The sequence below is a fragment of the Nannospalax galili genome, unplaced genomic scaffold (genome assembly GCF_000622305.1).
Source record: "Nannospalax galili isolate Female #2095 unplaced genomic scaffold, S.galili_v1.0 scaffold558, whole genome shotgun sequence".
NCBI classification, from domain to species: Eukaryota; Metazoa; Chordata; class Mammalia; order Rodentia; family Spalacidae; genus Nannospalax; species Nannospalax galili.
In genome coordinates this window covers 103091-113257 of record NW_008340850.1, presented here as the reverse complement: position 1 = coordinate 113257, position 10167 = coordinate 103091, and positions in this window count along the sequence as shown.

Genomic DNA, 10167 nt, shown 5'->3' with positions numbered 1-10167 from the left:
CCCCTGCATTCACAGGACCATCCTTAACAACATGAAAGGTTACTGTGTCATGGTACAGCTATTCCCCAAGATGACCTACTATGAGGAGACCCAGATGGAACTAGCCTATTCACCCCTTTCTGCCCCCAGGACTAAGAGAGCTATAGGGACAGCAACCATTTTTGTTATCCTCCTTAATTGGCCTAGGTATTGCTGGGGTGACTGGATTGGGTACCTCAGCCTTAATTTTGCAGGACCAAAACTACAAGTCTCTCCAGGTAGCAATTGATGCAGATCTCAGGAATCTGGAACAGTCTGTAGCTAAATTAGAACAATCCATAAACTCATTAGCTGAGGTCACCTTACAGAATAGAAGAGGTCTTAATCTTATGCAACAAGGGGGCTTGTGTGCAGCCTTAAAAGAAGAATGCTGTTTTTATGCTAACCATTCTGGTGTGATTAGAGATTCTACGGCACTGCTCAGGAAACGTATCAAGGATAGAGAACAAAAAGACCCTGGGTGGTATGAACAACTGTTTAATTGGTCTCCCTGGCTCATCACCTTGCTTTCAGCCTTAGCTGGGCCCATAATCCTCCTCCTATTAATGTTATCTATTGGTCCATGTATCATCAGTCAGCTGACTGCCTTTATTAGAGAGCAGGTGAGTACAGTACAGCTCATGGTCCTGAGGTCCTAGTATCAGCCCTTGGACCCCCTCATTAGAGACCCCAACCCAGATCCATGATTGGGTCATCCCTAGTTACTAGGAGAGGGGGAAATGTGAGACCCTGACTCATCTAACTGCTTCTTTCTGCTTGGCTTAAGATGGCACTAACTCCATTTTGACTAGCTGTTTCAAGCAAGCCTGGGCATGCCCAGGCATGTTGTAATCTTCAGTTACCACTCCCATCCTGGATAGCTATAGCTCAAGCAAGCCCGGGCATATAGCAGCCTTATAAGGTAAAAACAGAAACTTCTGCCCCACAGATAACAGTGCATTCCAATGCCCTAAAGACGGCCCCTACCAATAAGAATCCTCCCCTTACTCAGGGCATAGGACCATACAATCATTTTAAAGGATGCTTGGTGCGCGTGGGCTTCTGTGAAACTTCCCTATAAAAGCCTACCCCATCCTCGATTGGGGCTCTCAGTACGGATCGCTGCATCGGTGAAATCTGAGGGCCCGAGCTTAAGCCCGAATAAAGTCTCTTTGCTTCTGCATACTCTCTGGACTCCTTGGTGGTCATTGGGGGTCGCGAGATCTGGGCGTAATACTTTGATTGGGAGAATACATGGGATGAACACTTTTCATTAGGAGAATACATGAACTGATGAAAGACACTGGATGCCTTCTTTTGCTGTTAACATGGTTTGAATAGTATACATTTACTATGAAAACAGTGAGTGTATGACATTTGGACAATAATTGTATATTCATTGCTTATTTAAAATTTGACCATTATTTTCATAAAATTAAACTTTTTTGACTTTTATGTGTATGAATGTTTTGTCTGAATGTATGTAAGTACACCCATGCATGCAGTACCTGTGGAGGCCAGGAGTCATGGATGTTTGTGAGCTGCCATGTGGGTACTGGGAACCAAACCTGAGTCCTCTGCAAGAGTAGTCAGTGCTCTTAACCACAGACATAGATAGATGATGGATAGATAGATAGATAGATAGATAGATAGATAGATAGATGATAGATAGATAGATGATAGATTGATAGATAGATAGATGATAGGTAGATAGATAGATAGATAGACAGTAAGAATAACATATATCTCCATATATTTCCATAGCCTGTGAATGAAACAACAAGCAGAGTTCTTCGATGGTTTCTGCACCATGTGGTGGCAGGAACTATGGTCTTGGAGGAAGTGGAAGAGGTGGAGGTTATGGTAGGAGATGCCCATACTGAGCTTCTTCCTACTTACCATGGGCTTCACTGTGTAAATAGGAGAGGATGAGAGCTCAGACATAACAGAACAACTTCAGGTTATGGAAACATCAATGTTAAGGACACTTTTGTCTCAATTATGCATAAATGTGCCTGAACAGGGCAGAAGCTGAAAGCCATTTTGTGAATGGATTGGATTATTTAATCACATAATCACATTGCCTTACTGTGGAGGAAGGACTGTAAAAAAATGCCTTTGAGGGGCTGGAGAGATGGCTCAGCAGTTAAGAGCACTGACTGCTGTTGCAGAGGACCCAGGTTCGATTCTCAGCACTCACATGGCAGCTACGAATCATCCTTAACTCCAGTTCCAGGGGAATACGAAGCCTTCTGACTGCCTCGGCATTGCATGACATGGGTGTGCTCACATACATGCAGGCAATATACTCATACACACAAATTTTAAAAATTAAAAAAAAAACAAAGAAAAAAATGCCTTTGAGACAATTTCTTAGTTAGATATTTTATGGTCTTTTTGAGACAGGGTCTCTCTGTAGCCCCAGCTATCCTGGAACTCACTGTGTAGACCAGCCTGGCCTTGAACTCAGAGATCTGCCTCCCAAGTGCTTGGGATTAAAGGCATGCACCACCACTCCCAGCTGCCCTAATAATATTTTTTTAAATAAAGGCCTAACATGGCTAAAATCTTGAGGATTGCAAGGTGCCCCTTCTTTATGCACAGCAGTCATAATATGGCACAACATCAGATTTATGTTCTCAAAATACCACCACATAAATTCAGAATCATCCACATACAAGACTATCTCCTGTTTTGAGGCAAGAATTTGTTTCTCCTCAAATATTTGTTGAAGTATTCACCTCTGTTAACGTTATTTGAAGATCTAGAGTTTATAGTTAGTGTTAGGGTGCCTCATCATTTATGGAATTCACTTAAAAGAAACTATGTGATACAAGAGATTAAGGATGATATGGGAGTGGAAAGATGGCTCAGAAGATCTTGCAGAAGATCTGGGTTCAAATCCCAGCACCCACATACCAGCTAATAACTATTCATAATTCCAGTTCTAGGGGATCTGATGTCCTTTTCTGTCTTCCAGGGGAATTGCACAACATGGGTGCACTTACATACAAGCAGGCATAACATTCATACACATAAAAAAATAAAAAAAATAAAAATAGAGATTAGGGATGTAATAATACAGCCTCCATCCAAATATCAATAAGAATTTAATGATTCTACAAGTTGCACAAAAAGGTGTGTCATTCTTATCCTGTCTCACTGGATATGTAGGCCATTGATGACTTTGTTTTTGAAGTCTTACATACATTTCAGATCCTATCTCAGGGAGAATGAATAATATTTTGGGTCGCTCACTTTTATCTAAAGAAAGAAGCAATTATACAACAGAGCTCATGTAACACAGGAAACAACAGTTAACGGATACATATCACAGGGAATTTATTTCTCTTTGAAATAAAAGCAGTTTACAGAAAACGTGTTTACTATAGGCACGTGTAAATGCCAGAAAACCATCATGAGTGACATTATCCATTGGCATGAGCATTCAGACCCTTAAGGAAACTGAAAATGGTGTGTGAAACATTATTTCTTGTACACTTTGTGGTATTTGTGACTTAAGGGACAAAGGGTTTCTCAGAGTTCACAGATATTAAGCACATATGTTGCCCCTGACATTTTAGGAAGAGTGAGTGCTTCCCAAATTCATTTTTAAAAAAATAATTTTTGAAAAAAATTCTAAAAAGTGTAACCACACTTTACAATCTTATTTTCTATTTTCATGTAGGAATGTGATGATGATGATGATGATGATGATGATGTCTTTTATAGACAGGGTCTCCCTGTACCCCAGCTGGCCTGGAACTCACTATGTAGACCAGGCTGCCCTTGAACTCACAGAGATACACCTGCCTCTGCCTCCTGAGTGCTGGCATTAAAGACATGTGCCACCACGCCCCACTCATGTCTGAGAATTATGTACTCCACTTTTCCAAAGCAAGGAGGGTGTTTCTGAAGGATTTTTGCCTTTCTTGACCCTCAAAACATCAAGTTTGGTTATATACCTCAAGTTTGGTTATACACTGGAACTGAAACAACTTAAAACCTTGCTAATGTGCTTGCTAATGTTTGGGATAGCTAAGTTGTCAAATTGATATAACAGGAAGAAGGAACCTCAATCAAGGTATTGTCTCCATCGGACTGACTTATGGCCATGTCTAATAGGCATTTTCTTAATTGCTAATTGATGCTGGAGGGTCCAATCCAATTTGGGCTGTGTTACCCCATGCAGGTGGTCCTGAGCTGTGTAAGAAAGCAGACTGAGCTGGGTGTGGTGGCACATGCCTTTAATCCCAGCACTTGGGAGGAAGAAGCAGGTGATCTCTGTGAGTTCAAGGCCAGCTTGGTCTACATAGTGAGTTCCAGGCCAGCTGGGGCTACAGGGAGACTCTGTCTCAAAAGGGAAAAAGAAAAAAGAAGAAAGCAGACTGAGAATAGGCCAAATGAGTAAGTTAGTAAGCATCATTCCTCCATGATGTGTGCTTCATTTTAATTCCTATTTCCAGGTTCCAATTCTGAGTTCCTGCCCTGGCTTCCCTTCGTGATGAAGTGTAAGTTGAAATAAACCCTTTCCTTCTCAAGTTGGAAATCCATTAGGGAGTAAAAAAACATGAGAAAAGAGCATAAACAACAAGGTGCGACAGAAGGAGAATGCCCCTCAGAGCCCCTCCCTGTCCTCTGCCTGACTCTGGAAATCCCCTAGATTGTTCAAACCCTTTCCTGGTACATCTGTTTATGGTTTCTATGGAAATGGTCTGGGGCAGGAGAGGAAGAATGTTCTGCCCCAGGTAAGCTAGTCAATGGCTGTATAGGTTAAGGCTCTGGAAATCAGCCCTAGATTGTTCAAATCCTTTCCTGGTTCTTCTGTTTCTGGTTTCTATAGAAATTCTCTGCTCTGCGGTTTTTGTGCTTAAAATCCCTGCATTTCCACAGCTCTGGGTCGCAGTGCAGCTCCTGAGCCTGCCTGTCATCTTTGGCTGGTCAGTCTCAATAAAGCAGATAAGTTTTCCTGAGTCTCAGTGTCCGAGTGGTCAATTAAGGGAATTCTTCGAACCCTGAACATTGTGGGGGCTCGTCCAGGATTCCATAAAAGACCCTCAGTCTATTTTCCTGTCTTTTTTGTTCTCTGTTTGGCACCCAACGACATCAGATCTGTTTTCTCCTGCAGTGAGTCTGTTTTGATATCTGTTCTGGGTGCCCAGACTTCTGGGGACTCAAGGGAGAGAAACTGGATGAAGTATTGCTCTCCCAGCCAGAAAATGGGGGATGCCCTGACCCTCCATCTGAATGGTTGACTGCTTGTACTCTCTGGGCCTTTGGTGTCAACCCTAATCACTCTCACAGCGAATCTCTGATGTGCAGTGCCTTTGTTTTCTCAGTCAAGTCTTGAACAGATCTATCCGATCTGTTTCTCGTTTGGCTTTATTTCAGTGTAATCCTTTTCTTTTCTATCATGGGTCAATCCCCTTCATCTGAAGACACTCCCCTTGACTTAATTCTTTCTCATTTTAAGCATTTCCAGAAGGCAGCCACAATCTTTGGAGACACTGTCTATTCGGGGAAATTCTGTACCCCTTGTTCTCATGAATGGACATCTTTTGACATTTGCCCTCCTCTGGGTCCTTTGATGTTAACAAACTTTCTTCTGTTCTGGCCGTGATCTTCAGAAACCCAGGACACCCTGATCATGTCCCCTATATTGTGAGTCTCACCCCCCATCCACTCCCCCTCCTTCTCCTGCCTCTCCTGCATCTCCTCCTCCTGCTTCTCCTGCCTCTCCTGCCACTTCTCCTTCTTCGACCACCCCCCACCCCTTACCCCTCCCTACACACAGTGAGGCCAGCCCTATAGGCCTGAGACGACCCCTGCTGTCCTTCCCCTCCATGCTATGGCCCTGCCAGATTCCTCTGGCCGCAGTTTTCTTGTTTATTCTCCTTTCTCCACCAGTGATCTTTATAATTGGAAATTACAAAGTCCTCCTTTCTCTGAAAAACCCCAGGCTTTAATTGGGCTCCTGGAGACTATCTTTCTTACTCACCAGCCCACCTGGGATGATGTCCAACAATTCCTGAAGGTAGGGAGTCACTCAAACTCTACTGCCAGATTCTTATGGGGGGGTCTCCAGGCTGCTGCTAAAAAGCCTACAAATTTGTCATAAGTCAGTCAGGTTTTGCAGGGACAGAGGCTCCAGAACAGTTCTTGGAGAGGCTTATGGAGGCCTACAGGGTTTACACTCCTATTGATTCTGAGGCATCAGAAAATCAACAAGCAATAAACATCGCCTTCGTGACCCAGTCTGCTTCTGATATCCAGAAGAAATTGCAAAAGTTGGAAGGCTTCGAAGGTAAGAGTCTCTCTGAATTGCTTGAAATTGCCCAAAAAGTTTTCAATAACCATGAGACCCAGGAGGAACGTGAGGAACGTCACAATCGAAAACTGGCATGAGCTTTGGCTCTAAGAGAGGGTGAACACTCCCCCCCCGCAAGAAGATATCAGCCCAGAGATCAGAATTGGCAGAGGGGACCGGGCCCTCATGCTGGCCCCCTAAAGAGAGACCAATGTGTCTACTGTAAGGACATGGGACATTGGATAAGAGATTGTCCTCGGGAACACGAGGTAACTCAAAGGGTAAAAGATTGAGGAGGTCAGGGCTTGTCCCCCCTACTGTAGGCCCATGCAGGATCTGACAGAGGTGAATAAGAGAGTCATGGACATACACCCCACTGTGCCTAATCCTTACACCCTCCTGAGTGTCCTGGCCCCTGATAGGATGATTCATACCGTCCTGGATTTGAAAGATGATTTTTTCAGTATCCCCTTGGACAAGGGGCACCAACCTATCTTTGCCTTTGAATGGCAAGATCCTGAAGAAGGGTTCAGTGGCCAACTGACCTGGACAAAGCTTCCACAAGGGTTTAAGACCTCTCCCACCATCTTTGACGAGGCCTTGCATGAAGACCTCCTAGGGTTCTGAACTGCCCACCCCTAAGTTTCTCTTCTGCAATACATAGATGATTTGCTCCTCACCACCTCTGACTGCCCCTCTTGCCTAGAGGCTGTGAAAGATTTGTTGAAGGAACTTCAACGCCTGGGGTACAAGGTGTCAGCTAAAAAGGCACAAATCTGCCAGGTGGAGGTACAATACCTGGGGTTTCAATTGGAAGGGGGTATGTGCAGGCTCTCCTCTGCAAGGAAAAAGGCCGTCCTGGACATCCCCATTCCCTGAAGTCAAAGACAAGTCAGAGAATTCCTGGGGTCAGCTGGATATTGTCGCCTGTGGATACCTGGTCTTGCGGAGCTATACAAGGTAACAAGGGGGGACCCCTCAGCATTTTCCTGGGGAGAAGAACAATAGCAGACCTTTAACAACCTAAAACAGGCCCTCACTTCTGCACCAGCCCTAGTCCTGCCTGACGTCTCGAGGCTCTTCCGCCTTTATGTAGATGAATGGTTTGGTGTAGCAAAGGGCATACTTGCTCAAACTTTGGGCCCCTGGAAGAGACCAGTAGCCTACCTCTCAAAAAAATTAGACTCAATAGTGGCTGGATGGCCAGCCTGTTTGAAGATCATAGTGGCCACTGTAGTCCTGTTAAAGATGCTGATAAGCTCACCTTGGGACAACAATTGATTGTGACCACCTCCCATGCTATTGAAGGGGTGCTGAGGGCACCACCTAATCACTGGCTCTCAAATGCAAGATTAACTCATTACCAGTCTCTCCTTCTAGATGTGCCCCGCCTGACATCTGAGGTGACCGGTACCTTAAACCCTGCATTCCTGCTCCCTGAAAATGAGTCTGAGACAGCTGTGCATCACAATTGCTCTGAACTGCTGCAGCATGTCCAGGGAAGCCGACCTGATCTCACCAACATACAATGGAAGAACCCTGACTTGGTGATGTACACAGATGGGAGTAGTTACATAAAAGATGGAGTCAGATATGCAGGGGCAGCAGCAGTCACCCAGGAGGATGTCCTATGGGCAGAAGCCCTGCCCAAAGGAACCATTGCACAAAAGGCCGAACTGATAGTCTTGCTTCAGGCCCTAAGACTGGGAGGGGGTAAGACTGTCAACATTTACACTGACAGTACACATGTTTTTGCCACTGTTCATGTACATGGGGCCATCTATTGAGAAAGAGGCCTCCTGACATCAGAAGGAAAGTATTAAACAAGAGATTACTGATTTGTTAAGGGTCATATGGATGCCCAAAAGGGTGACTGTCATTCATTGCCCAGGACACCAAAAGAACAACACACCCAAGGTCTGAGGAAACCAAAAGGTGGACCAAGTTGCCAAGGAAATAGCAGAATCCCCACCAAACCTGCTCTCCTAGCCCTGCCAGATCCTATGTTACCTGAAAAGCCTTCATACACAGAAGAGGATGACAAATATTTCCAGACAATTCCAAGTGGGTATGTCTCCTCAGGATGGAGACACACTTCAGATGGCAAGGTCATTCTCCCCCGGCCACCTGGGGGAAATGCTAGTTTGCCAACTTCGTGAAGGAACTCACATGGGAAAAGAAAAGATCAGGTTATTACTAACAGATGCTTCCAGTTTCAATCCTCAACAGCTACTATACAGGACATCACCTCCAGATGTATGGCATGCCAGATGACTAATGCCTACCCAAAAAATGATAAATCCTCAGGAAAACGTGAAAGAGGGACTGCCTCCAGAGTCCACTGGGAGGTAGATTTGACTGAGGTAAAGCCAGGACAGTTTGGATATAAATATTTACTGGGTTTTGTAGATACGTTTTCAGGATGGGTAGATGCCTTTCCCAACAAGAAGGAAATGGCAACCATAGTTGCCAAGAAGTTGCTAGATGAACTCATTCCCAGGTTTGGTGTGCCCCTGATGTTAGGATCTGACAATGGGCCAGCGTTCATCTCTCAGGTAATTCACACCTTAGCAAAGGCCCTTGGGACAGACTGGAAACTACATTGTGCATACCATCCCCAGAGTTCAGGACAGGAAGAGAGGATGAATCAGACCCTTATGGAGACCTTGGCTAAATTAACCTTAGAATCTGGCACAGACTGGGTGACTCTTGTCCTTTTTGCCCTCCTCAGGGTTAGAAACCCCTCCTATATCCAGGGAATAACTCCTTTTGAGATTCTTTTCAGAAGACCCCCTCCCCTTGTCCTAAGATTAAAGTCAGAACTGTTGGCTGAAATATCTAATCATGAAATCCTCCAATCTATTAGGACATTGCCAGCTGTACAGGAGCACCTCTGCTCCTGCTGACTCTACCCTATGGGATGGACACCCCCGCCCAAGGAGTCTACGAGCCCCAGATTTATGTCTGGAAATTAGCTAGTACACAGTCAGGAAAGGTTATTATGGAGGTGATGCCTCCTAAATCTCAGATTTCTCCCTGGTGTGAAACTGTCCTCTGTTCTTTATGGTCAACATTGGGTAGAGAGGCCACCCACAAGTATGAGGGATACCACATGGGTGGTCATGGAGAAGCAGTGGCACAGAGACCTACTACTGGACGTAGGGCCAGCACCATAGATGCAGAAAAAGCCTTAGGAACTGCCTTCTATGCATGCCTGGTAAACACCAGGACTGACTGTGAGGAAGAAGGAAGCTATTACTGTACTTCCTACTGAGGTTGTGAGACATGGGCCCTGACATGGTATCCACTTGAATGACGAGATCCATACATTAATATTCAATTGGAAAAAAAATAGGTCTTGTATGGTCCCCAAGACCTGTAACCCTCTTATCATAACTCTAAAACAATGGGATGTCTTTACTATGGATCGGAACTGGGACACAGGATTCACATGGGGAATGAGGGCCTATGTATCTGGCATGGACCCTGGAACCCTATTCACAATTCAAAAATTCCAAAACCTGTACCACCTCGACCCATAGGACATTTGGCAGAACTTAAGCCAGATTCAGTTCCCCGTCCTTCAGAAACCCCGACTAAATTGGTCCCCAGCCTGACCACCCTTATCACTGCTTTGGCCGGTCCCCTCTTAATCCTTTTAGCACTGTTAGCCTTTGGACCCTGTATCTTTAATGCTCTAGTCAAGTTTGTTAAACAAAGGGTCTCCGCTGTACAATGGTTATGAGGGCCCATTACAATCCCCTAGGTGACACATATGAATCAATAGTTTGATTCAAGAGGATTTCCAAAACAAAAGGGGGGAATGAAGGAGAGTGCCCTTC